At 42.0% G+C, this 24439-nt stretch overlaps 1 protein-coding gene across 4 annotated transcripts in view; it reads left to right on the forward strand.

Moving 5' to 3' along the window:
- ppp2r3a (protein phosphatase 2, regulatory subunit B'', alpha) overlaps positions 1-24439 on the forward strand; it is a 63268-nt gene that overhangs the window by 8851 nt on the left and 29978 nt on the right. The window contains exon 1 of one of the 4 annotated variants that reach the window (XM_056392924.1): positions 3826-3997. The exons of the other annotated variants lie outside the window; for them this stretch is intronic. The gene's annotated coding sequence lies outside the window, so the exon portion shown is untranslated. Of the gene's footprint in view, positions 1-3825; positions 3998-24439 lie in introns of those variants that run through there. 4 annotated transcript variants of the gene reach the window in all.

Consider the following 24439-nt stretch of genomic DNA (forward strand, 5'->3'; position numbering starts at 1 on the left):
AACTAACTAACAGTACCATTCATAGTCATGGCGGTGTGGTTCTTCCTGGCCCGGGTTTGAGACATGAATGGGTCTGAGGCTAAAAATATTTTATTGCTGCTGTTTTATGCTCCTTTTACTCCTCCTGCTCTTTTCATTACTCCTCTCCTCACTTGTGCTTTCTCACAGTAGAAGCAGATGAAGCCTGTGCTGCATTAAGATGCGATTAATAGCATTTCTGAGTTTATAGAGTGAGATTGTGGTTGCAGTTCTTCAAGGTGTAAATGTGTGCAAGTAAAATAAAAAAAAAAAAACCCAAAAAAACAGAAGTGAGAGATTCAGAAAAGGGAGGAGGACTTTCAAGAAAGGTCATGAGACGGAAGCCAGGCCTGTGACATCATGAGCAGACAGTCTGTGCAAGTGCGACGTCCTTGGCCTCGCAACATCCTGAGCTGAGTAACAGACAGGCTGACTAAATGACAGAGGCAAAGGGCTGCTTTTTAACGGTCAGTGTGGGTAGACCATGTGTCTCACTGTCTACCACAGATGGAGAAAGACAGGGGGGTGGGGGGGGGGGTGGAGAAATGACAAGATAGAGCAAGAGGGAGGAGTGAGGAGACATGAAAGGAAGGCGGCACAGAGAGAATGACAGTAATCCAGTGCAACTCGTAGAAAGAAGGGAAGTAGAAAGACAGAGATGCGGGTAAATTATTTGATCCAACGTTGGGAATTTTGCTTTTTTTTTTTTTTTTTTTTTACCACGGAAATACCTCCAGTGCAGCAGGGGGAAATGGGGAGGGGGGGCTATTTCGGGCTTTGCTCTTGTTTGTTATGCCAGCCGGTATCTCGGGGCAGATTGAAGGTTTTGCAGAGCTCTAAGTACATTAACATGTGATGTGGGAGGAGAAGAAGAAGAATAGGGAGAGGAGAGGTGGGAGGGCATTACTGTCTCTCAGAGGGGGGTTGGGGTGGGGGGGGTGGGGGTGGGGGGGACGACGACCCCATTGCACCAGTGTGCCCCTGTCTTGCCCCCCCCCCCCCCCCCTCTCGGTTTAATCTAAATCCATTCAAGAAGCTTTATTGGCAAGATAAGATCTCTCTGACAGTGCCAAGACTTAAGTGCATCTCTCCTGGTTTCTGGTTGGATGGAAAGAGGAAGTAGGTTGGTGGTGAGAGAGCAATGACAGCCTTTATCTCGGTCAGTAAACACAAGCCAAGGGAGTCCCTATATTGTTTATATTGTGTCTTTGACTCCCCCCTAACTCCCATATATACACATTTAGAGGACACTGTAACACAATCGCTCACACAGAGACACACACAGTGCATGTGGATGGATACATGGGCCTGTGGTGCGCACAAAAAACCAAGGTCAGACTCACAGGGGTGCTCGCACACGTGCATGTATGCAAAAGGCGCACTTCGACATACATGTACGCACACACACACACACACATAGAAGCTGTGGTTGTACTAAACAGTTGTGTTGTTGTGTGTGTGTGTGTGTGTGTGTGTGTGTGTGTGTGTGTGTGTGTGTGTGTGTGTGTGTGTGTGTGTGTGTGTGTGTGGTGGGTTGCTGGCAGCCAGTGTATGGGGAACGGGTCAGATCCTAGCACACTCAAGCTTCCCTACTGCCTGCCAGTCTGACCACTAGTGGCTGTGTGTATGTTTGTTTGTGTGTGTGTGTGTGTGTGTGTGTGTGTGTGTGTGTATATGTGTGTGTGTAAAACTGCTCTACAGCACAGCGGAGTTCAGTGCAGCTGAATTTGCCATAAACCAGAGATAATTCCATCCGAAACCTTCCTCAGCCGAGTGGATCTGCTCTGCATTTTTTCTCTCGGGGAAGCTCATTTTGTAAATTTTAGGAGAGTTAGGAAACATTTGACATCACATCCATATGTGTGTTTGCAAATGTGTGTGTGTTTCGAGGGAGAGCAAAGCTAACTCATTTCTAGAGCTGTTGCTGCTGCTGCATCTCTATGGCTCCCTAGAAACTATATACAGTTCATTTGTGGTTCTTGCCGGATTACACTTTCAGTTCACATGATGAATGTTGTCAATTAACGTATCTGGCATATAAAATATCCAACCTTGCAATAGAAAATGTGCTATAATCGACAATATCTACTTATTGTGGCATTGGTTTAATACAGAAAAAGGACTTGAAACATGAGACATGACATGTTAATTAACAAGTTCTGCGCTCTGTCCGCCCACCTTCATGCATCTCTGGTGAATAAATGCAGCACAGTTCATTTACTCAAAATAACCCTGTTGCCTCTGAATACAATCTAGTCAGCAATTAAAGCTGCCATTATCATGTAACTGTAACTGGAAAAACAATTTCAGAAAGATAGAAACTAGGTCAGAAGTCAGTTCTCCGTCTCTTTTTTCCTTCTTTCCTTCAGTGTCACCTTCTATATTTCTCTTTGCCGTCTCCACTGCCTCCTCTGTCTCCTTCATTATCTGTCCTCTGCCCAACCAAGTGCAGCTAATCCAAATTATCCATCTATCTCCACACACAGGGCCTGTAACAATTTGGCCTTGGCTCATCATGTCTGTGGCACAGTGCTGTATATTACCTTTTGTTTTTTGTGACGTCGCACATCACCACAGCGTTTCTGCTTTATGAGGTATCGTCTGGGTTGATGTGATAGGAAGGAAAGATTAGGGCATTAACTTAGATTGAACCTTACGTAACGTACGTACGTGGTATGGTTGCTAATTCACCAAGGAGGCCTCGGTGGTTGGTTTCTGTGGCCTGGAGTTCCTGGGAAGAGGTTTAATGTTGGGTGGCTGTAGCCGGTGGTTGTGGGCTCATAACCAGAGGACCGCTGGTTTGAGAAAGGCGGCAGGAGAAGAAGTCTGGCCGAGCAAAGTAAATAGGCCTAAAGTAAACAGGTCAAGTTGCCCTTGAGCAACATGTTGAACTTGAGCAACTCTTGGTGTGAAGTTGTTGCTTTGCTGACAGCAGCAGATTTAGTCGGTGTGTGAATGTCAAGTGGAGCTCTGCAAGACACAAGTGTGTTCGGTTGTAAAAAAAAAAAAATTAAAAAAAAGTTTGGAGTGTTTTTTTCCAACAACAAAACAAAGCTGCAAGATCCCAGCAGACTCTCGAGGACACAAGTTGTGTGACATTTGCCTTACTTTGATCACAAGAGGATGATTTTCTGTATGTGTCTGTGCGTGTGTGTGTGTGTGTGGCATCTTCCTGTGCCATCACTTCCTATGACTGTCAATGCTACATCCTTGTGGTTTCCATGGTTACAGACAGTGCTGGATTCCCGCCGCGAGACAGACACGCACAGACACCAGACAGATGAGAGTAACTTCAGCTGGTAGTTAGAGCCGAGTCGTGCTGAGAGCTGAGAACGAAGAAATCCTGAAACAAGCCTTTTTCTTTTTTTCTTCCTCTTTTCTTCCTATTCTTCTTCTGTTGGAGCAACATCAGAGACATTTCCCTGTCTCTGCTGAGTTAAAGCAAGGCTGCAATTTAGATAAGATCTTACCAATCATGCAAAACATTTTTCCCAGTTTAAGTCGATTCAATTTAAAATTATGTGGGTTTGGCATGATTGGTCTCGTGGTTCAGCTCCGTTGTACGAGAGCCCAGAAATGTCTTCAAGTGTTGTCTGACTCTAAAAAGAAATGTCACACCTGTTGCTGCTGCATATCTCACTTTTCTTTTCTTTCTATCGATGCCAGTTTGTGCATTAGCATTTCAATATTTAACTGCAGTTCTTAAATTTTTTAGATCCTTTTCAGATTAAATATGGGCAACATTTTCAGACAGTAAAAGACAACAACAGCTTGTCTCTTTCCATTTTCCTTGCGGATTTTTTCAGGAAACTGTTTTGTCCACTTAATCCCAGCTGTTGGGAATGAATTTTTTTGTGACGTCTTGAACGTTTACTCAGAATTCCCCAGACGGTTGGATGGAAACATCAGCTTCTCTCTCCTCCCAGCTATTTTGCTTTTCTGGAAGCAGCCCTCCAACATGTATAAGGACTGAGGACAGGTAGGTTTCACTGATTTTGATTTTGAATTTGACGACTTTACGGGAGCAACCGCCTCTCTTTTTGGCTTTCCCTTTTTCTGCTCCCCTCCACTCCTCTTTCTTCCTGTCTATCTTCTGAATCTTCTTCATCAATCTTCTGATCTGTTCAGACACCCCTGACAGCACTTTCTTCCTCTCTTTCCCCCCATATCATCTTCTTCTGTCTTCTCATCTGTCCAGGTACAGGCCCCTCAGGGGTTAAACACCAGAGACATTAGAGGCACAGTCTTTGATGCAAACTGAATGACTGGATATACGTGTGTGTGTGTGTGTGCGTGCGTGTGCGCATATTCAGTTGGGGGACGCACAAGCTGCTGCACATATCTACATCCATGTCGTTATAATGCTGGTATAAATATCTTCATGCTCTCTCCTGTGAGAGCCCTCAATATTTTAGAGTGTGTGTGTGTGTGTGTGTGTGTGTGTGTGTGTGTGTGTGTGTGTGTGTGTGAGTCAGTGCCCCATGTCTGGGAGAGCTGCGATGTGGTAGTTTGATATCATTGGCGTTCTTTCATCAGTGAGGTGATTCTCCTGCTATGCGTTTGAACTGCAGTGAATCAAAGACAGCTTGTTGTACGGCTGCAGCTGTGGCCACATCACCTGCACACTAAATCCAGCGAGCCCTTATTTTTTTTTCTTCTTTCCATCGTTCTTTTGTGTTTTGCTCTTGCTTTCTGGGCTTTGTTCATCTATTTTGTTGTTGCCTTTCTTTTGCCAAGGGTGCCTGATGTAGGCTTCAGAAGCTAAATCCACTCTTTCTCCTGTTATCAGCCGGTGTCGCACTCTCCACAGTTAACTGTTAGTGCAGAGTGTAATCTGTCTGGCATTATAGTTACAGCTGTGTTGAACAGTTGAGAGTTTTGCAAATTCCCTCTTTGTGCTTATAGACAGTGTTTGCTCGCTGAGTCATGGGAGTGGGATAGTTACACAAAAAGGAAATGTTGTTACCTACCTGATTTTGCTTCCTCACATTAGCTTCAGGTGAACTTCAGGTGGACATTTTGGTGCAGAAAAAGATTATGATTAAATCGCCCAACACTGAAATCGCTTTAGAAGAAGCAATTTCAGACAATAACTCTTTAAATGTACACATGGGGCATGTGAGTATTATTTTAAGAGATTTTGGGGCTGCAACTGATTATTTTTATTCACATTCATAATGAAAAATACCTGTTACAGTTTCCCAAGGCCTGAGATGATGTATTAAAGGAGCTACATAGCTAACGTTAGCATTAACAGCTGTTTACTTACCAGTCTAGAAGAAATGTGGTGAGTTCAGCATCAAACTTCATTCCTTTTACTAACCAAGAGCTGTTCCCAGAGGTGGAAAGTAACACCAATGTTAACTTCCTATAATGACTCACTGTGGCCTTTAACCACATGGTTTTATTTTTGTATTAATTATGACACTTTGTTAGATTTAGGAAACATCTGTCCTTGAGCATGAAGCTCCCAAAAGTCTGTTTGCGAGCGATGCACCGATCAAACTGTTTATCCCCCGATTCCAATACCTCCGTTTTCAGAGCGTCTGCTGACACTGAGAATTGATCCAATACAATAACTCTTCTTTTTCCTCCCAAATTTAGAATCTTCACAACTTCCACATCTGGAGCTCATAGAAGTCATTTCTATGTAAGATAACATGAGGCCTGTGGCTGAAACACTGAATTTTATATTGACAACTGTATTTAATGTGGAGCGTTCTTCTTCTTGATCATACACCGACAAGTATCCCGGTTATCTTGATTAGCCCTGGAACGCAGGGATTTTATGTGTAGACTATTTATTTTATTTTATTTTTTGCTCATGAAGGGACTTTTTTCTGTTTCCATAATCTTTTCCCGCTTCACGGCAACATTAAGTCTCTTTTTATTTTCTAAAGGAATTTAGATCTTAGATGATAAGGGGTGTTCGTGCTTGATTTCTAAAGATGATTGATGTTTTCCTCTGCTGCCTCCTATGAAATGCCTGCCACTCAATATATTTTATGAAGACATAGAGAAGAGAGAGCTTTTATGCTCTTCTCAGACATCCATGAGAAAATATGTTGTCAAATTATGTTTAGAAGTCACAGTACAACAAGGTAGAAAGAGCTACTATCAGAATAATAATACAACCCACTGCTCTGGCTTTCCCAGTCTGTACTTTGTGATTGTGTCCTGATTAAAGACCGAGTTTTAAAGCATTTCATCTCAGACACACAGAACTACATGTTGACTAGGTTGATGTGGCCCATGTGTGTAATTACGCTGTAATTTCATCATGGTAACGCTGTGATTAAGAAGTGATTTACTGGTTTATTTGTAGCGCCATTGTATAAAGTTTCACAATAGAAACCAACGCAGTCCAGTGACAGGCTACGTGGGCCGAGCACTCATGGGAACCAGAGTGGCTTTTAGCGTTCAGATCCTCAGGGAGGGCTGGGACTATGTTGTTGTTGTTGATAAATGCACTCCCACAGTCCTAGGGCCAAAACACACACACACACACACACACACACACACACACATAGTCACACACACACGCACACAGGAAAAAATGTTCCTGCTTGTGCTCACAAACACACACACATACACATAGGAAAATCACATAACGTTAGTGATGGATAAAAACTTATTATCATAATGATAAAGGTCAGGAAATAAAAAAAATAAAAAAGCTTTGTGTTACGTTCACATTATCAGATTCAGTTTGTACACACTCACACGTAAGTGCATCAAAACACATGCAACCTGAAGTTTAGAGATGTGGATCGGAGCCAAGAAAAACACGGCAAATTGAGTGTAACTCTTCCTCCTCCGTCATCCCTCCATCATATGCCCTTTCATTCGCACTGTGAATATATTTGGTATTTCGTTGTTCAGTTAATTCCTTTTTTCCTTGGTTCCTCTTTTTGCCTCCTCATTCTCTCTCTGGCAGCATGTTTACAGTCAGTATCCAAATCAGATATTGGTTTTTATTAAGGAGCTGATTAAATGCATGTGTGTTTTCACAACCTTTTTGGCTTGTGACTCCTTTTATCTACCAGTGACGTCAAGTTCAACCTATCCTGTAAATTGTCTCATTATCCCCTTTAGATTAGTCTTGCTATTGCCTGATTGATCAATGTCTAAATTCCATATTTTGCCATATTTGATGTGTAAAAGTTGATTAGAGAGAAAACGTTTGTATCAAAGTCTTCTCGTCTGTCTTCATTTAAATCATATTCTTGTTAATTTTCTTTCATTTTGTATTTTTTGAAGTAATTCTGTGCTTATTTTTCAGAATTATATGTAATCAAAAAGGATCTTTTGTTCATAACATAACATTATAAACTATTCTGACAATCTAGTAATTGTTTCAGTCAGTTCTCTGTTTCCAGCTTTTACAATGTCAGGGGTTGGTACTTTTCTCTGATTACACTTTGGAAAATTTAATATATTTGAGTTTTGGACTGTTGGTTGGACAAAGCAAGACATTTGAATGTGTCGCCTATAGGAAACTGTATTTGCTATTTTCTGATATTTCATGAACAAAAGAAGAAAAGAAAATAATGACACTAAAGAAAAAGTAATCAACAGATTAATCTAGAACGAAACTAATAGCTAGTTGCAGTTCTACTTTTTTGTGCACTTTTTGTGAACAAGATGAAAATATTGTTTTAAATTTTATAATGACAACATTCAAATCCAGAGTATCTATTTGTTTCTGTTGCGTCCTGAGAAAAAAAGGGGATCAAATGGCACATTTTTCTGGCATGCATGTGAGGCAGGGGAGGTGAGGATAGGAGCTGAGTGTTAAGATTCTCCCTGAGGCGAGTCAGGCTGTTACCACAGAGAGAGAGAGAGAGAGAGAGAGAGAGAGAGAGAGAGACTGTGACAGTGAGGGAAGGTATCTGAGGTATCCATCATTTAGGCTGAATCAGGGGAATGCGGGCCACTCTACCCCCAGGGCGTCAGGACATATATAGGCCGTACACCTCAGGACCCCAGCTTTGCCCTTCCCGTTGCCCTCTTTCTCCCTCCTCCTCCTCCTATGGATACACCTTCAGCATATTAATCACACGCGAAAGCACTGTCAGACTGCTTTCTCATAAGTCATGTTGTAATGGCCTGCCTTCAAAGACTCCTGTCTTTTTTGTTTTCGCCCAGTCTGCAGGAATCCAAAATCTGCCTATTTTGCCATGATGAAAAAGGGATGATGATGGATTGCAAATTAGAAGGGGTAAAAAGAGAAGCTTTTCTCTGAACAGACATGAGTATTTGAGCTGAAGACATGACAAATGTTTACTCTTTTCTGCTTTTTTTTTTTTTCTTTCTGTCTCTCTCTGGCTTTGTCTTTGCTCCACGTGGACGTGTTGCTGGCGTCGTTGGCTGGGGAGGATTTTTGTGTTTTTCAGCGAGCATGTGAAGATGTGTGTAGCTGTAAGGAAAAGGTGTTTTTAACTCGGAGTCTGTGGAAAATTTTTTTTATCTCTCCTCAAAATATCAAAGTCGCTCTTCCTTTCTGTCGTTCTAAGCATGATGGACTAGCTCAATGCTGCTCTTTTAAGTCAGAATATCTCCTCTGCTAAAACCCTGAGTCTTAATCCCAAACAGTGCAGTGTGTCACTGGGAAAAAAAGAGATGATGGGAAGCTTTAAAAGACTCACACGAACGGCTGATGCTTTTGAAATGAGCGAGTATTTCCCCCCCAAAAAAGAAAAAAGATACAATCTTTGGACTTAGCTTGACACAAAGGCCTAAGGCTTTTTGAATAGATCATTATAACCAGGAGCTCCTCTCTTGACTTTATAATGAGGCTTTTCGGGAAGCTGCTCTTTGGTTGCAGGCCGTGGGGTGGAGACGGGGCGACGATCGAAGCCAGTTTCCCAGAGGTTTACTGACTCCTGACTTCAAAAGGCCAAAATAGTCACACTGTCACTGCTGCTGGAGCCGCCAAATCCCGAAAGATCAGAAGAGTGTGTGTGTGTGTGTGTTCGTGAGTGTGAGTGTGTGTGCATTTACAGTGGTAGGGAATTACACCTCAAGACTGTTGATGTGAAAGTGCCACTCATGTCAAAATGGCAAGTATACAATAGAATAAGTTGCTGCTCTTTTTCTTAGACCTTGAATTGTAGAGATAATATATTATGAGTATCTAATATATTCAAGTATTGATATTGATTATGTGGAATTGATTTCATCTGTTGCAAACATGTGCTGGTTGGCTTTTTACATAGGTGAGATGGAAACAAGACAAGTGACTCATTGACAGCCTTTTGATTTTTTTTTTAAGCGTTCAAATGTGATTTAAATCTTAAACTTAATTCATCCATGAAAGGTTTGCACACCCTTGGATTTGTGCAGTCGTGTGGGTGAAGGGTTCGTGTAGGATTCGTAGACCTCTCGCACCAAACTATGCCAGTGTGTGTGTCTGTGTTTGTGACAGAATGCATTGTACAATACATACTGTATGCATTGTGTGTGTTTGCACGTGTGTCTGCATACGTGTGTGTGTGTGTGTGTGTGTGTGTGTGTGTGTGTGTGTGTGTGTGTGTGTGTGTGTGTGTGTGTGTGTGTGTGTGTGTGTGTGTGTGTGTGTGTGTGTGTGTGTGTGTGTGTGTGTGTGTGTAACAGCAGACAGATGTGAGGCGTGGACGTGGAAGGCTTGGCAGTAAACCGACAGGATGACTGTGTGTCTGCCTTCCCTGTCTGCCAGAAGCTCAGCAACACTGACTGGAAAATTTGGAATCACAGCACACACTGCCTGCTCATGTTATATGGCAACACACACACACACACAACACACACACACACACACACACACACACTCATTTACATTTATAGTATTTACTGGGAGCTAATGGTAAGAAGACAGACACCCACACGCCTACTTGACATATAGCATTTACTGCCTTCTCAACTTTTATGGGAACATGCACACACACACACACTCACACACTCACGCTGAAGTTCTGAGATATGAGCTAATGACATCCCAGCAGTGTACGGCATGCCGTCATACTGAATGTATTAGGGATTTGAGACAGATGAAGACTTGACTTGGGTTTTGTTGGAGGGCTGTGTGCTACTTCTTACACTGTGTGTGTGTGTGTGTGTGTGTGTGCATGCATGCGTGTGTGTGTGTGTGTGTGTGTGTGTGTGTGTGTGTGTTTGTGTGTGTGTGTGCATGCATGCGTGTGTGTGTGTGTGCTTGTTGCAACACTCCAGATAAGGCAAGGCTAACAAGGCTGTTGGCCTTCCTCTGACCTACCTTACACAGCCACATACTGCAAAGAATCTCGTTTTTCATATTAACTCACAGGAGTGATGATGGTATCCAGTCCATGCTGCCTGCTCAGGTTCACCTCGCTGCTCCTCTTTAGCTCCTTGTGTAGATTTATAATGTGCAAGTAATACAGCAGGTAGCGGTATGTTATTAACGATCATTAAATAACGTTAGTAGAAATTGAATTATAGGAATCTTTAAAATAAAATAGGCCATTATAATATTGTAATTAGGTCTGCCTGAGGCATGCTGAAGAAAGGTAGCCCCATTCACTGGATGAAGGCCGTGAGATGTGGTTGAAAGCAAAGTAAAGGTTTCTGGCACAACTTTGAAGGTGCATGGAGAAAAAGAAAAAGTCTAAAGAGGTCAAAACTCCAGCAACACTCGCCGCGTACAGAAGAACTTTATTATTAGACCGACGCATCATGAACCTGATGAAAGCCACAAGTCGAAAGGCGTCAGTCTAATAATAAAGTTCTTCTGTACACCGCGAGTGTTGCTGGAGTTTCCACCTCTTTAGATGTGGTTGAAAGCTCTAAAAACTAATAAGTGGACCTTTTAACCTTTTGAGATTATTTTCTAACATACGCTATACTATTCCTAAAGGTAGAAAAAAAAAAGAAATTCCATATTTAAATGCAGATTTTCTTAGATCCCATCAACCCCACATCAAACTCTGAATTCAGCCGACTCTAACTTCCAGGGGCCTGCATGGTGGAGGGGAGGTTAGGGTGAGGTTAGGGTGGGGGGGTGGAGGGTGGCGCTTCTACAGGATGTTACTGAGTTTCTACAGCTCTATTATCACAAGTGCAACACTTATGTCCTCTGAGCAGGGCTTCAGACTTGAAACCAAAGCTGATCTTCTTTGACGGTCTGGAACTTACTCCCACTCCCATTAAAAAGCAGCTCAAGACTTTCCTATTTAGACTATGTTGAGGTTTTTTTCTTTTTTGATGTTTGCATCATGTCTGCAGCTTGTGCCTGTTTAAATGACTAGAAGCACTTGTGTGACATCTGCCCTGAAAAGGTCTTACGCTGTGTTCATGCGTTATTGGAGTTGTCGCGATTGTGAGTTTCTGATTTGCTCTTAACGTTCAGGCCAACTTCCAAGCCGTTATTACGACTGGTAGATTCTGACTGAGTTATCAGTCTTGGTACTTACTAGTACCAAAGTGCCCGAGGACAAAACAAAAGCCTCACATTAGCTCAGTATTTTAATCCTCACATGACCCACTGTAATCATACAACCATCTTGATGACATGAATGCTCGCGAGTTGTTAATCTTTCTCACCACAACCATCATCCCATATGACTCCAACACGGTTATATAAATGTATATAAATAAACTGTAGCTCTAAGCTTTTAGTTCTTGACTTTACACGGTCACTTACTGATGATCCAGTAATAGTCTCTAACTTACATCACTGTTGGCAGTCAGCATTGACTGTGAGTGTGTGACTTGCCAGGCTATTGGTCAGTGTGTTAGTATGATAAATTGTGACAGTAGTCAGTGCGATGGTCCAGGCTTCCTGCCAGTTAGAACCATAGTAACAGCGCAGCGTTCCCACTCTGCCTTTGAACTGCTGTTATGCTGCTATAATGAGGGAATGTTCTTTTCTAAGCCTAACCCAAGGGAGGGTGTGTATGTGTGTGTGTGTGTGTTTGTGTGTGGCATGGTGAGTCATACATGCTGTGGCCATTGTCTTTGGCCTACAACCAGAGGTCTTGTTATTTTCCTCAGCCTCCAGGTGACAGAAACAAACCAGGAACTATGTGTGTGTGTGTGTGTGTGTGTGTGAGAATATATGTTGCCCCTGGGTATATACTTTCTGTATATACAGGATAGTCTCACATGAGATCATCATGTTCTACTTTGTAGATTTGGCCTACAAGACTGGGCGGCCTGTCAAAAAGTTGTGTGTGTGTGTGTATATTTGTGTGTATGTGTGTGTATCTATGTGTGTGTGTCTATGTGTGTGTGTGTGTGTGTGTGTCTATGTGTGTGTGTGTGATGACAGCGGAGACAGTTAGCCCCCACCTCAGCTCTCTGTTAAGACCTGGTTTGACATTATTGCAGTCTAATAAGCCATACTCCAGTCAGCTCATGTAGTAAATCTTTGCCATTGTGCTGCCATATTACAAACAGATGTGTATACACACACACACACACACACACACACACACACACACACACACACACACACACACACACACACACACACACACTGTAGATACATGTAAATACAGCCTCCAGCTATATTTGGGAGGCAGAAAAAACACTCCCTGCCTCTCCTCCTCTTATGTTTACTTTGAATCTTTGGTGTGACCAAACCCAGTGCTCAAACCAGGTTGGACAAACAAGCTCTTTTCATTACATCCTATCATATTGTTCTCCCTTTTACTTTTGTTTTATTCTGCTTTCTTATTTCTTCCTGATCACAGTCTTTTCTTTAACTGCCCTCCTTCTGTCTTCTGTTGCTTCACCTGTTGCTTCTTGCTCTAAACCAGAGATTTCCCGCCATTGCACTTGCTAACTGTCATTTTCCAACTCTCGTTTCCTGCTTTTGCTCACCTGGACTTGGTCGCAAGTCGCACCAGCTATTCTGAAATCTATCACTAGGGTTTGTGTGTAAAGTATTTAGTCCTAACTAGTAGTTTCAAACTAATGATTTACGAAATATAGTTGCACCATAAAAACTTAAGAAATATTTTATCAATTAAAAACCTTGGTAATGAAATGAAAGCTGCAATGATGAGTCAATTAAATGATTAAAAATAACTGGCAACCATTTCTCTTCAGTAAACTCTATGTGTTTGGGTTTTGGACATTTGAAGATGTCACCTTAGGCTTTGGGAAATCAGGATGGACATTTTTATTAGGTATAGATGGACATTGTTTAGTCGAACTTTAATTGCATAACGTTATGTCATGCCTGTGATATGTTATTTCAAATCTAATACATCATAATTAAAGAGTGTTTTATGAAGTGTCAGGTGAGATGTGTCGACAGTAATAGAAAGCTAACATTAGTTCGGTCAGTTGGTGGTTAGTTACATAAGCAGCAGATGCACTTAGTTAGTTTCTGTAAATATTTAGTAAGAAGTAAGATCTACATAAGAACTAGTTTGTCTGGTGCAACCCATTTGAATGTGACGGCGATGGATGTCGTACGGTGATGCACTACTGCTATTTGTGCATGCTTTTTTCTGCACGTTTGCATGGATGCAATCCCGTGGATTCATGTATGTAATATCTCGGACTTGAGACCGTGGCGTGCTGTACGCGCAGGGCTGCTTCTCATTAGGAAAGTCTAGACCTAAACCTCCGGCTTAGCTGCAGCGCCGCAGCCACATGCTCAGCTAAACCCACATCCCAGCCCCGAGCCTGTATGCGCTTGGCATACGCTGAGGGTTTATGGGTAAGTGAATGAAAACCCTGGTGTGCGCTGATGTCTCAAACAGATGAAATTAAATGTCAAGAAAGGGACCCAGCAAAAACATGAGTACACAAAAGGGGAGAGGAGAGAGGAGAGATGCTGTTAGTATTTCTGTTTCACAATCCTCAAGGGAGTCTGGAGGTGTGATTCACATGGTGAATAAAGAAGGAGGAATTAAGCTAAAGAGGTGTTGATTAAGAGACGAAGGATTAAAGAAGAGGAGAGGGAAAAGGGAAGAAGACGAGGAGTTGGCGGTAGTATTGGCAGGTACTGAGAGGGGAAGGGAAAGGACCAGAGGAGGAAGTGAGCGATGGCTCGAAGTAATATGGAGCCAAAGGTGACAACATGGCCCCTTCACTGTGGATAAGGTTGTGTCTGACGCACGCAGGGACAGTGAGACCCTCAAACATGTGCACACATACGTTCCCCGAGATGAAGAGGCGGCCGGACATTTGACCGTGAGCAGCGCCCGGGGTCACGTGCACAAACACAGCTCCAAGAATAGACTCTAAACACTAGGGAAGAAAATAACCCAGTAACAGAGGATGTGGCAGGTCTCTCTTTTCTGTGTGTGTGTGTGTGTGTGAGAGAGAGAGAGAGGGAGAGGGAGAGGGAGATCTGTGTGTTTTTCATTCTGCCAGTGTTCGTGCTAATACTTTTATTTGTAGGGTTAACTGGGTTTATAAATGAGCGATTCAGTTACTTTCTTTAAGCCTCGCTTTCATCCCTGGCTGTAATGAATCCCATAAACCGTTTATCTATTAAATCTTCATGTTGTGTCTTTACTGTTGCTCCCACTAATTTTCCTTCAGTTGAGCTTGCGTACAGCCACACATTTTTTATAAAAGGGAGGGAGGAGAGGTTATGGAGAGGTGAGGGGAGTCCAGTTTTATAGTCTTGTTTGTATGTTGGGTTGTAAATGTCCCCTAACAGGCTTAAAGTGACAGCTGCTCCCCAGGAGTGTCATGGCTTCCCTGTTGAAACCGTACTGTACAGAGACTGGAAACGGAGGATTTTATGGGTCTCTGAAGATGTGGAAAAAAAATCTGTTTTAGTATTTTTTATTTTTTTGTGATCTGATTCATTTTGTACCAAATGATGAACTTAAACTCGATCAAATTCAAAACTGTGGTTAGATGACACTTTCTGGTTTTCACCGGAAAAAAATCCCAAATCCAAAATGGCTCTCGGGGCAGTCAATGAATAGGTGCTGTGTTGCAACAATAACTGTAATATTATATGGCACTGAGTCAGGGTCCTTGAGGTAAAAGAAAATCCACTAATACTCAGGATAAATTAGAGGGCTGCTGGTATGATTTAAACCGAATTTGCTGTCCCGGCATACATCATGGAAATCTTGATTAGAGGGTTTCTTGGAGCCAACGGTCAGTAAAAAAGTAGCAGTGTGAGGTGTTTTAGAGGTTCAATCTTGACCATCCATCTTGCAGACTTATTTGTAGCGGCTTCTGCCCCATGTTCAATAACGGAAGGTGGAAAAGATCAGATTAAGGCCTCTCAGAGATGCTTTACCCGCCGGGTCTTATTGTTTAATCAAAGAGTATTAAAAGCAAGTTAAGTTGCAGTTGATTTGCAGTTTTTTTTCTCAGTTATATATAATTGGAAATGTAACTTTGTGTTTTGGGCTGATGATTCAGACAGAAGCTCATCTGATATTCTGGTGTCAGACTGGGGGAACAGGCTTCAATTAAATATGAAGTCGACAAAAATACTCTCCTGACCTTTCAGAGGTCACATCAGTGTCTTTGTTTAAAAGGTGACAGGTTATTAATTAAAAGGTAATTCTGCTTATATAATTAAATTTCGTTGCATATAGGTGTAACTATTTCAGATACTATTGTTTGATCATATGTTTTGTGTCTGTGTGATTGCTTAAGACAGAGCAGACAGACAACCAGTGTTCTAATGTTCACGTGTTTGTACATTCAGTAGAAAAACGTTTTCTAGTATAAATGATCAGTAGGTTAATTGAGAAAACAATCAGCGTTTATAATGAAAAGATTCATTAGTTGCAACACTGATTTGGATGAGTGTCAATTTGCTCTGGCTCAGGCTGATATGAGCGGTGGAGATGTTGGGGCAGGAGAGGGGATGAAGAACATGTGAGACTGTGGCGAGGCTGCACCACAAAGTCCTGATTTAGATGTGGTTTTGAGCGTGTGTGTATTCGTGTATTCGTGCACATGGCGGCGAGATGAGGAGGGGTGAGTCAGTGGTGGTTCGGATCACGATGACTCTCCTCGCCGTCTCTGCGACGATGGCCCATGGCGACAGGGGTTTGCGGTTAGAAACCTTAATCTGCTCCTCATATGACCCTGTGACGGACAGGGACAGCAGTCGACTCGCACACACACACACACACACACACACACACACACACACACGCACACACACAGATAGACAGCCCTAAGTCTAGTTAGTCTAGCTTCAGCTCTCCAGTCTAAACATGCTCTTATATGGATTTCTGTTCAAATCTGGAGATCTCGACTCTTTCCTTCATTATAAACACATAGTCCTGCTGCCTACATGTAACTGCCCAGTGAGCACAAACATGTCTGAAAAGACAGTATGTGTTTGGACGTTCAGGACGTCGTTAGCAGTGTGAGAATGAATGTTTTTTACTGGCCTTGACGTGACACTGCAGAGATGTCTTTTAAGATGCTACTTTTGGACGTCCAGCCCACATTTCTCCAGAGGCCAGAGTGTGACTTTGATATGTTATTTAAGAGAGTTGGAGTTAATATTATATACATCTTTTTCACACATTATTTTTTAGAGTTGCAACGATTTGTTGATTAATCAATTAGTTGTTCAACAGTAAAGTAATCGGCAACTATTTTTATATTTAAATATTTTTGAATTCTTTTTTTTTTAAGAAAAAAATGTCAAATATTTGCTGTTTCTGGCTTTTCAAATATGAACATTTTATACTTTTCTTTGTCAAACACGACAGTCAACTGAACGTCTTTGGATTTAGGACGGTTGGTCAGACAAAACATGACATCTGAAGATGTCACTTTGGTCTGTGGGACATTATAATGGGCATTTTCTATATTAACTGACAAAATGGACTAATTGATAATGAAAATAATTGTCAGTTGCAATTCGGGCTGAAGGATATGCGAAAAAAAAAATATTGCTATTGCGATATGAGTCACGATTTCAATTGAAATGGTCATTTTTGAATTTCATTTTCACTGAAAAAATATGAAATTGATGATGTTCATCATGTCCAGGCGTAGTTGCAGTCCTAGTTGTATTCCAGCTGTCCATCTTCATATATCAAAAAAAAACCATCTAAATTCAGATTTTTGTTAAAACTAGAAATATCTTTGTTTCTTGATATAAACACATCCATGACTGAAAAACAACAGAGAGAGAGAGAAGACTGATCAAAGCTCTCAAAGACAGAGCCTCTCAAGTCTAAGATGTAATGACTTTAACAACATTAACATATACTGTATGTGGACATGCTGATTCTTGAATCATTCTTGAAGGAGAACCTCAGTCCAAGCCCTCCATTATTAAAAAAGAATTACTGGAGGCCCATGTAATTTTATTAATATATGAGCATGTAATAATAATGACAGTAGTGGCATATTATAATAACCCTCAGGCGCATTTAAAAGGAAGAAATTGATGTGAGGTAAGGAAAATGGGAAAAACAACATGTAAGCCGTGGCTAGAAGGCTGGTTTCATGTGGTTTGCAGCTTTGATCCGGGGCTCTAGTGGCTTCCATTGGTTCCAACACCGGGAGAAAGTGATTGGAAATAATACACACATAATCACACAGTTTTCAAAATCCATCACGACGACGCTTTCTCCATCTTGTTCCCTCCTGCTTTTGCCTCTCTTTCTCTTTCTCCTCTCTTGTGTCTAATTCACCCTCGCTGTGTCGGTGTGCGTGTTGTGTACAAAGATTATGCAGTCATTTCACGACTTGCCACAACGTGCCTCGCCTGCTCACTAGACGCCTATCACCATACATCGAGAGTGAAAGTGAACTGGTGGCCCCCGCTGATGCCTCCCACATCACGTGCTCGTGGGGCAGATCCATCATCTTGTCAGCGATTGCAATTTAGTTTCACAAGTGCTGGATCTGAGCACAACATCCCTGATAGAGGTGTGTGTGTGTGTGTGTGTGTGTGTGTGTGTTATGGTTCGTTAAGTAGTTTTGCTCGTTGTGTTACTTTGAATGATGTGTGTTAGTGTAAAAAGCACTCTGGTATCTGGGGAATGTCTGAGTTCAGAAATTTCTGGAACGAGTCATTCAGCTCTGACCGAGCAGTGAATCTGAGATTGGATCTGGTTGTGGCTCCATGTCGTCTAGTTTTGGTCTACTTCTCTTCCTTTTTGGGCTTTGAGTGTGCCTCAACGCTCAACATCTCATAATTAATAGTGTTTTTTCTTTATTTGTCATATTAGAGTTAGTTATTTTTGTACTGCTGGAGCTGTGATGAATCTTTTCTAGAACCTCAGCTAAAGCCAATCTGACCAGATAAAAATCAAGCTAGGCCAATAAAGCAAAGATTACCTGATAAACTAACTCAGCTGTCACCACATCCAAGTGCATCTTTTTCTACATATTTTCATTAGCGATGTCCTAAGCTGATCAGAATAATAGATTTTTTTATATTAATAAGTTCTGGCTGTATAAAGCCCAGTGCATTTATGATTTATGATGTCTGTTGTAATTCACTGAGCGGAGGTTACCTCTGCTTTTCAAAATGCCCCATTGTTCTCCGTTAAAACGCTGGAAATGGAAATAAACAGCGTCCAGCCATCAGTGACATTTCAACTGCTTTGGGTTTCTTTTAGCTTTTCATTTCTTAGGGTGGACCAGGACACAGAAGCGCTGCGACTTCTTTTGAACTTCAGTATTTTTGTCCAGACTGTTAGAGCAGTTACAAACTGACTCTCCTCTACCCACATTATGGGAAAAAAAGAACAAAAAAAACTATATAGGAAACCATAATAATAATGTAAGGAAAGCTGTGATGGAGGCTATACTTTCCTAATGACGTCATTCTGCTGTTTAAGACATGTCATATAAATCAGCATGTGTTGCCTATCTTTGTCTAAGTGTGTTCTGAACAGCTGTTTTATGCGGGAGAATAGAAACGTGGGCTCAGGGCTGAGTGTAAGCAGGTTTTCAATAATGAAAGACAATGCACATCAGGGATCAGGAGAAGCAGCCTCATGGTAGCCTGATGTTGCATGTGCAGCCAGGACCACCAGCCATTTGTTTGTCTGTGATGAGTATTTATTTTTTCATGTCTTAGACAATTAGTATTTGGACTTTTTTCTGTTTGACAGTAGCAGTCCTAAATAGACTGATTCAGTTCGGGAGAGTGCATTGATCTCATGTGATTTGTCAAGGTGTGCGGTGATGAACCATGTGTATGCTATAGAAGCCAGATACCAGAGATATGTTTATTGATTTTGGGCCTCACTGCACCAAACACAGAACCTTTTCCTCTGGGCTTTTTCAATGTGTGTGTATTCAGCTGAGCGGTTGGTGTAAGCTGGTTGCTTTTGGGTCTGGGTTGTAGGTGGTAGTAGGAATAAACTGTTGAGTGGCTGAATCCAGGTCAGCTGTCTTTGCGCATTACATTAGATTTATTTGTGTGTCCTTTGTTTTTTCTGTGCACACGTGTGTGTGTGTGTGTGTGTGTGTGTGTGTGTGTGTCTTTGTGTGGGCATACGTGTGTCTGATGTCTGATTTGTGTGTCTTTGTGTGCATAAGCAGAACGCAGCCAAAAGCATGACATCACCCAAAATGTGCTTTTTAAATTAGCTGCAATGCAGGGACCGGGTCATAGTGAGCTCCGGGCAAGGCAGGATGGACAGATGTGTGTCTATGTGTGTGTGTGTAGGTGTTTGTTTGTGTGTGTGTGTGTGTGCATATGCATGCTTGCTTTCATGTGCATGGATCTTTATGTGAGTGTAGTGCAGAGGTTTATTTGACTTATCGTGACATATCTGCAATTGTGCGTGTGCACTCGTTGGTATTCGGGTGTATATGTGCAAAAATGTGTGTGTGTGTGTGTGTGTGGGTGGGGGGGTGTACTGCTGGTTTGGATGTTTTGAAGCCGATGCCAGCTTTCATCATCATCTCATGTGGCCCACAGTGTTGTGTATTTACAGCATGTTCTTTCTGCCCTCTGCAGTGGAACAACAGGATCTCAGTGTGTGTGTGTGTGTGTGTGTGTGTGTGTGTGTGTGTGTGTGTGTGTGTGTGTGTGTGTGTGTGTGTGTGTGTGTGTGTGTGTGTGTGTGTGTGTGTGTGTGTGTGTGTGTGTGTGTGTGTGTGTGTGTGTGTGTGTGTGTGTGTGTGTGTGTGTGTGTGTGTGTGTGTGATAAAGACTGTGTATGTTAGCCTTATAAGGCCAAGCCGTTTTAAGCAGGAAATATTTAAGGATAAGAAAAGATGTGAGTCACTGTTTTCCTCATCTGCTCAGAAGCACAAAAACATCCTCTTTGCTGCCCTCAAGACCTTCTCTCAGGGGATATATTGTATATAGACCTGTGTGTGTGTGTCTGTGTGTGTCCATGTGTCCTATAGTCCTTGGAGTTAGTGTTTTGTTCTTAATGAGGTGCTGAGCTATTCACACAGCCCACTCTCCTGAGAGATGTGAAGAGCAGCGAGGGAACAGCTGGTTCAGCGCTGTAGGTGTAGAACTGTGGAGGAGCGCTTGTGCCATCTCAGCCTGTAAAAGTAGGAGCTTGTATCCAGTTAGAGAAGAGGAGGAAAGGATTAAACACAGAGCGAGGGACAGAGAGAGAGAGAGTGTCTCTTTGATTCTACATAGTGGAAATTTAACATGTTGTTATAAGTAATTTGCTATATTACTGACTTATCTGACTTAACATCCTGAAGGGAATATTAAATGTCGGGTTAGCTTAGCTTAGCTCAGTATCAGTCAGAAACATGTCAAGGAACTGACCATTCCTAGTAAATGGTTATCCAGTTACACAGGGCAGAAAACATTAAAGGTCCCATATTTTACACTTCTTATTCTGCTGTTTTATTTGAAGTTTTCATATCCTCAAGAAGTTTCACATCTCTCTCAGTATTCTCTCTGGAGCTCTAGTAACAACAGGTTGTCGAGTGTTTTCTGAGTGATCTAATAGAAATATAGCAAATTTCAAGGAAATTTCTCTGTGAACTGAACCCTTTGATACTTTCACAGTATTAATATAGAACGTAGACCTGCTTTATAATCAACAAAGACCCAGAATTCTCACTTTATGCAATATACGACCTGTAAATCTTATGTTCAGTAATCAAACAATACCAAATGTGTTGCAGATGAGCAGGAGGTTGGTGTTATGTGTACTACAGCGGCAATAATGAATTGTATCAGGACTGGACAGCACTAGTCAGCTGGTTTCCAAACAGCTGATGAATGAGCCATGACTCTGAAGCATGAATGAAGTAACTGGTGCCAATCAGCTAATGCAAGCACAACTTCAGTTACCAGCGCTGGGGCTGCAGCTAATGGTTCATTTCCTCATCAGTTAATCTGCAGAGTATTGCCTCAGTTAATTGATTGTTTTGGAAAATAGTGACATTTATTGACTTTCAGTGGAATCTGCCTCCGTCAGTTTCATCCGTGCCGACTGTAGGAGCCGCTCCTTCCTGCTGCACCCACCGACAAAGACCATTTGACTTTGTTATCTGGTGGGGAAAAGTAATAGAGAACAGATTCATCCACTTCAACATTAAGATGAATACCAACCATTCAAATATAAATCACTGCTGTCTTTGTCCTGTGTTTCCGCTCTCTGTTTACACTGAAAATGCCTTTTTATAAAAACTGTCCCTATAGGCCTGGACCTGCCTGCATGTTGCTTAGTCCTGTTGAGCCCTGACTGCTGGTCTGATGTATAATGGCCAGTGCCATTATTCTTGGGTGTGCTCTATCAAGTCTGCAGACATGGTTTCATCATGAACAGCTGTGTTTGTGTATGTGTGTGTGTGTGTGTGTGTGTGTGTGTTTCTACAGAGTACAGTGATTTGTGCTCTCAGGAGCCTGAGTCTCATCCAGAAAATAAGTTTGGCAAACATAACTCCCGTACATATTCAGTTTTGCAGTTTTGATAGCGAACGTACACTCTTTACTCTCTTCTCCTGTCAGAAAACACCTGGGTGGTGGTCTTCCCTCATTTTAGGGACATTCTGTGTCCCTAGATGCCTGATAATGGTTATTTCCTTCTTTTTACTGTTTCTACAGCCTGAACAAACAGATATATTCTTTCTTTCTTTTGGGCTCATGAACACAGATACCGTAACCATCCCTTAATCCATAACTGTATCAAATATCCCCACTGAGTTTTCTTTTTTTCCCCCCTGCCTGTGTTTGGCTGGTGTACAGATGTCTGGTTTGCAGAGCAGCTCCCTGCTTGTCTCTGTGAGGGACCTGCCGTGGGCTTTTTTCTTTTGTAATCCAGACCCCCCAAAACTCCCTCCCAGCCCTCCTCCTCAAGATAGACTAATGGCCTTGTGCATCTGGCACTGTCAACGGAAACCTCCTGCTGTGTTTTATGTATCGCATTTTGAACCTGTTGCACTTCAGAGGTGCCTTTGCTTTGTTAGACAATAGAAAGATGATAGGACAGTCATGAGGAAGTTGTTTGCCAAGGTTAGTGCTGATTTCAGGTTTAAGGAAGAAACGATTGATTTTGTCTTTAGCTGAGTGAATTTAGTTTTGCTTGTTTTTTTCATCTGCACAAGAAAGACAATTGTTTCTCTTCTTCCTGTTTTGCACAGCCTGGTTACCAGCCAGGCCATCTTTCTCCCTCATTTCTCTGCAGCTGCAGCTGACTCAGAAAATGATGATAATTGAAGTGTGGCCCGGGCTTGACAAGGACAGAGCTTCGTGCCAGAGTGTCTGTCTATCTGTCTGTCTGTCTGTCTGTCTGTCTGTCTGTCTGTCTGCCAGCAAAGACGGTTTGATGTCTCAGCTGATGAACAAACTCTGCTGCAGAATAAGTTTGACTTGATTTTTCAAGGGAGCACGAATGTGTAGTTTGTGTGTTGTGTTGTGTGTGTGTGTGTGTGTGTGTGTGTGTGTGTGTGTGTGTGCGCATTCAAACAGGCACTTAGAAGTCAGAGTAAATAATTCATGTGAGGATTACAGACAGAAGCAGAGAAGTGGGTCAGAAAACGCAGTTATTTTGTTGGACATTTGTGAAGATCAGAGTGTGGGAAAAGGAAAGAGAGAGAGAATGAAATGAGTGAAGGAAAGAAAGAAAGAAGGAGAGGACAGAGTGTGTTTTAAAATTGACATTTTAAAAAGTTGAAGGAATGCATTTATGAATGCATTAAGATTCTTTTCCTTGCAATTTGGATGCATTTTTAATTCTGTGATTTTTGTGATGTGTGTTTGCATGCATTTATGTGCAGTTCCTTGTGAGTGTTTATGTTTCTCAGTTTTGTTTCTCAGAGGAGAGTTCTGTTGAATAAAGCCCAGTAATCCCTCCTTTGTAGCTACTGTTGTCGCTCATTGTAGGGCAGAAGTCAATACCCACAGAGCAGCTAGTGTCTCTCTCTCGGCTCTGTTTAGTATGTGTATGGCATAGCAGAGCCCACTGTTCTCACTGTGTGATCTCAGTAGAAACACAGAAGTTGCATCAAGCTGTGTGTGTGTGTGTGTGTGTGTGTGTGTGTGTGTGTGTGTGTGTGTGTGTGTGTGTGTATTTACAGTGAGTGGGCTAGTGTAGACCTGTCCTCTCTCTCTCTCCCTGGGGGTATGTTTGGGGTTCCTATTTGGGCCCTCTTCTTCACAAAGACCCACTTCCCCTTAGGAGGCCCCCTTGGCCCCTTGCTCTGTACCCATAGGCGCACACACACACACACACACACATACACATGTACAGCAAAAGAACATGTGTTTATTGGTGTGGACAAAATTGCACAAAGTACACAAGCTCTTTCTGTGCACATTTGTTGATGCACACACGCACACACGCACACACACACATGCACGAACATACTTTTAGTGGCTGGATTAGAGGTTGTGACAGAAGTGGCCTCCAGTGATTTAGTGCTTCCTGGTGAAGGTCAGGTTGAAGGGAAGACCTTTTTAGACTGGGTAAAAAGAAGGGAGGGAGGGAAGGAGAGGTAAAGAAAGAAAGAGAGGGAGATTGAGAGGATGGGAACGCAAGAGGAGAAAAGGGAGAATGCTTGTCACAAATAACCTAATTTCCTCTCACAAAGAAACTCAAGGAACACAATCGACTGATCTGCCTCCACTTCTCACTTCTTGTTCTACCTTTAAATTCAAGGCACAGAGAGACAAATAAAACCTCTGAAAAAGCAAAGGATAAAAGGTGCAGATAAAAATTCCACTGCAAATTGCATTATGTTGCCCTTTGTTAAAATCTCTCACAAAAAGCGAGGCGGTAGCCTTCACCATGTTCTCGCTCGAAGGTAAGATTCAATCTGATGTAAATTAGTCTCAATTTACAGTTGTAGAATTAAAAATGAAAAAAAGAAATAGGCCTACCTGTGCTCGTAATTATATTATATTATAATATATAGTTATAAGAGTAACCAAAAGTTTATTTTTCATCATGTTTTTATTTTCTCCAAACAGACAGCTTTGAAAAATAAAGCCACATTTTTCATGTTCACAGACTTTCCAGATTTTGGCTTTAAGCTTTGGCTTGTTGACGTTAAAGTGAAACCTGAT

Source organism: Seriola aureovittata, chromosome 13, assembly GCF_021018895.1.
Source record: "Seriola aureovittata isolate HTS-2021-v1 ecotype China chromosome 13, ASM2101889v1, whole genome shotgun sequence".
NCBI classification, from domain to species: domain Eukaryota; kingdom Metazoa; phylum Chordata; class Actinopteri; order Carangiformes; family Carangidae; genus Seriola; species Seriola aureovittata.